Consider the following 4,814-nt stretch of genomic DNA (forward strand, 5'->3'; position numbering starts at 1 on the left):
CGTCATTCATTTTGTGCTTCCTGAGTCCCAGGTTTTAGGCACTAGATACAGGGCTGTGAATGAGACCTGCTCCCACCCTAGTCTGAGAATTTTCCATCTAGTCTGAGAAACAAGTGTGTGAATACCGAGTTCAGATACAAAGGGCAATGTAGTGAATGCAAAAGACTTGTGGGAGCAGGATTTGAAGGCCTGAAGGAGGAAGGAGAGCAGGAGCAGCAGGGGGTCCTGGGAAGACTGCACAGAAATTGGAGTGCCTCCCCAAAAGTGGTAAGAAAGGGGGAGGATTTCTGGCCATATCTGGAGAGCACTGGTTCATGCAGGAGGCCTTTTAAGAATGTAGGGCATAAGGGAAGAAAGGCGATGTGGAGTGGTCAATACAGGAGGCTGCTGGCCAGCTTCGCACGTTCTCCCTTTAGCAGGGCAGTGTTGGGAAGGTCCTTTCTGGGGTTAGACATCCAGACACTTCTTGCAAGCCAGGGAGCTTCCTCCTCAGCCTCCTGGCTGCGGGTCCCGCGGGCCCAGAACCTCTCCCCGGTAATTGCTTTCCGTAATGTGTTTGCTCCAAACCAATTTCACGCCTCCGTGAGGACTCCGCCCTGCACTGGAGCGCGGACCTCCCCACCACCAACCTACCCGCGTGTATCACGTGCGCGGCACACAATCGGCACACATTTAACCCCACGATATGCAGAGTTCAAGTACCTGGATACAGCCAACATACATGAAACTACACGTGTGTTTGCTAGGCTTTAAGACCCTTGCGTACAACAGTCACCCGCCCCTCCCGCCCCAATCGGTGCACTCACAGTGAAGGCACCTGCAGCGCCCAGCGCGCTGGCCCTTGGACGGCTCACCTGGTGCGGTTCCTTTGCTCTCCGCGTGTCTCCCGGACTAACGCTAGGGGGCGCTGCAGCACTCCGCGCCTCTTTCGCGGTGACGCAGTTGCGCGCTGCTGCCACCAGAGGGTATCCGCGGACAGAGCCCGAAGCTCCCCACCGTCAGTGGACACTCGCCCGCCAATGAGGGAGGCGAAGGTGTATTTGGATTTAACTTAAGAGTACTTCGTTTGTTTGTTTGTTTTTTCTGAGTGCTGGCTCCCAGTCCGTGAACGGGTGGCCAGATGAGGAGGTCGACACAGGCACACGCAGAGAGGGTAGATTCAAAATAAAATTCTTCCGTACAGAATTTCCCCAATTGGTGAGTAGTTAGATGGGACAAGTCAGCACGTGGGCAGCCAAAGAAGCATTTTTAGCATTCCATTTTAGACATTGAGAGGAGGTGCTTACTTATACGGGCCTGTCCAGGGATTCAATAGGAGAACCAGAGAGTTTTCTTCTCAGTAGAGAAATGGGGCGGCTCCTTTCAGGTTTGAGAGTGACAGCTTCTGTCCTTGGTACTGATGGGAGAGTTAGAAGCTGTGTTTGGAGAGCCACTGATAGGAAGAACGTCCATAATCGACCACTCTGCTTTCCTTTGTCCAGTTAGTGAAGGAAGAACTCATTTTGAAGGGTATTTCCTTATATTCACGTGATTGTTGCAGGAGCTTTCTGACAAGACAGAGTGTATGCTCAGTTGCTCAGTTGTGTCTGACTCTTTCAACTCTTTGGACTGTAGCTCACCAGGTTCCTCTGTCCATGGGATTATCCTGGCAAGAATACTGGGGTGGGTTGCCATTTCCTCCTTTAGGGGATCTTCCCCACCCAGGGACTGAATACGCCTCTCCTGCATCTCTTGCATTGCAGGCGGGTTCTTTACCACTGTGCCACCTGAGAAACTCAGAGTAGATATTAATTGCTCTCGCTCATGGGTGAAGAAGTTAAGTCAAAAGGGGGCCAAGATCACATGGCCCAGAGAGGAGTCAGAACAGAAACTTAATTTTAGGGTTTTTTTTTTTTTTTTTTAATCCAACCAGTGCTCTTTTCCATTTACCATGCAGCCTCAGTTCCACGGTCCATGAAAGGGCAGGAAAAGGAAATGGGCTGCTTCAGTTGCCACTATGTATGTGAGGGTTTTATTCTAATTCAGCTACTGAATGTCAAGGACTGTGCAGAAGTCACACTTCATGACCCCAGCATGGCAAGGGAACAGATTGAGGATATAAATGGATTACCAAATACAGTATCTCACAAACACACACCACACCAGAGCCATACAAAGCCCCGGAAGTCTCACACGCCTTATTTCAGAGTTGGTGGCCCACTGGGACTTGTTGGCAACAAGCTTTAAGCCTTTACGCTCTGTGACAGCTTGAGCAGAGAATTCCACTTTACAGAGTGTAGTTCTGGGCAGTGCATTCTTGGCTCGAACCAGATGATCAACCTCTTCAAGATTAGAGGGTCTTTAACCTTGAATCCTTGACAACACTTGATCCATTTCATCCCATCAAAAAGTGACAGACTTATTAAAGTGGCCCTTTACTGGGGGAACTAGTTGGCTAGTCAGGGAGGAGATTTCTATATATATATATATATATATATATATATATATATATATATATATACTTTTGAACTTTTGGAATTTTGTGTTTGGTGGTTTTCTTACATATGCAAAAGGTGAATGTAGTTACTTAAAAAAAAAAAAAAGGCTCTTCCTTCATGCTATATTTGATTGGTGGTGTTAATACTCATACAGCTTTAATTTCAGTGATTGTAGCCCCAAAGTTGCCTTGGTAATTTTTCAAGTCAATAAGCTTCTATTATCTACCCAACACTGTAAAGTCATCACCCCAAGTACTGACCTCTCACTTTTTAATACATTTTTGAAGTCTGGTCTTCCACATGGGTACCATGCAGTACTTGGTTAATTTTACACAGGGTTCAGAATACCTTTAGGAGGATGGACAAGGATTACCCTTGTACTTTAGTAGTGACTGGCGTTCGCAGACTTGAGGTAAGGCACCTCTTCTTCCTCCATATGGACATGTCCCTCCAGACTGGATCTCTGCGAAGTTTCAAGACAGAGCCTGAGACAGATCAGGACCATGTGGAAACCACACCCTTCTCCCTCGGCCTCTCATGCACTGGCAGTCAAGCATAACGAAAGCAAGTCCCACCCTCTCTGTCCCTCTTTGGTGGCAGTGTCTTTCAGGGTGCTGACTTGAATACATCAGCCTGACATGAGCCAACAGGACACTCCCAATATGAATAAAGTTCCCCGAGATCCAGAGTTCCCACCTGCCTTGCCTTCTGTCCAAACGCTGAGACTCCAGTGTCAGTTTTCCTCCTCACCGGAACCAGATAACTTTCTTCCATTTAGACTGCATCTTCTTAAACTTGCCTGCTTCTGCTACTGTGAATTTCAGCTTGCTTGGCTCTCCCTGGCCCCACCTGAATAACAGTGAGCAGACGACCTTCATTTAGTTAGCCAGGGTTGCTCTCCTTCCTGAGGCTCGGGTCACTTTTCTTCTGGTAACTTTCCTGACTTAAAGTCTTTCTTGCCCCCTGACCTGAGGCTGCTATCCAGCAGCAGAGCCCCGTGACTTTTGCCTCTAGATTGACGAGTCTACTTCTGGAAATCAGGAGGAAGGAGGGGAGGGTAAAAGGCGCGCCATTCCCGTGTCTGAGAAGGGGGGAGGTGAGCAGAGTCATCTGCAATTAGCGGATAATTAGCGCCGCTGACCCTTGGGGCTCATCAGCGCTCCCGGGGCCAGCCCCCAGCAATCAGCCAGGGCAGGTCGAGAGTGTCAGGCCCGGGAATGAATAGGGCTCATCAGCGGCGCGGGAGTCGGGGAGCCAATCAGGAAAATTAATAGCGGAAGAGAGGGAGAGCGAGCGAGGGAGGGAAACCCGGACAGACAGACAGACAAGAGAGATCGATGTAGGCGAGAAATGAGGGGGAAAATAGAAAAAGGCGGATGGGATAGGGAGGGAGAAACAGGAGCCATCAAATAGGAATTGGGATAGAAAGGAGGGCGGGAAAGGAGACTGCGGGAGGGAGGGAAAGGACGAAAAGGATGGGAAAGATGGAGGGAGCAGGGCGAGAGGAACGGTGAGTACTTGGTACAGTGTGGGCACTGGAGGAAATCGCCCACGGAGGCCACGGTGAGGGACCCAGGGAGTCCGCGAAGGAGGGGGAGTGAGGAGGAGCCAGGGACAAGGGGGACCGCCGGGGGCGAGGGTCAACCGGGTCTCCCGAGGACGAAAAGGACCCCCCCACCCTCCCCGCCACGACACACTGAGATGAGCGGTCCAGAGTCGCGGGACCGCGGAGGAGCGCGCCCCCTACCGTCCGCGTCTCGCCGCCCGAGGGGGCGCCCGCCGCGCGGTCCGCCCGGGGGACCCGGGAGGGGGCGTCGGGGGGCAGGCTGCAGGCCACGCTGAGGGACTGGCCCTGAGTCCGACGGAGGGCGGCGGCCCGGGCCGGGGCAGGGGCGGGGGGCGCTCCGATCGCGCGCCCGCCCCCACGCCCTCGCCGCGCCCGCAGCCCCGCACTCGGTCCACGCGGGGGCCAGCCTCCGGATCCGCGCCTGGAGCCGAGTGGGCAGAGCCGGGGTGGTGGTGGGGGGGGGGGGGGGCGGTGGGCGGGCGGGCCGGAGGGAGGGGCACCGGTCCCGCCGCTGCCGCTGCCTCCTCGGCGGCCGCAAACTTTCACAAAGCGGCATGTCCGGCCTCATCAATCTCCATTAATAATAGTTGGTTGGGCTGCGGGGGGCGGGCGGGGGTCCCGGGCCGGCCGGCCGGCCGGGCCTCTGGGAACGGGCTCTGCGGAGGGAGCGGGAGCCCGGGCGCGGAGGCTGCGGGCGGAGGGAGGAAGTGAAGCGTAATTTGAGGAAGATGGATGAGTCCGGAGGGCGACACCCCCAGCCCGCCCGCTTG

Source organism: Bos grunniens, chromosome 4 (genome assembly GCF_055505025.1).
Source record: "Bos grunniens cultivar Pamir isolate PY7600 chromosome 4, Bosgru_T2T1.0, whole genome shotgun sequence".
In the NCBI taxonomy this organism is placed as follows: domain Eukaryota; kingdom Metazoa; phylum Chordata; class Mammalia; order Artiodactyla; family Bovidae; genus Bos; species Bos grunniens.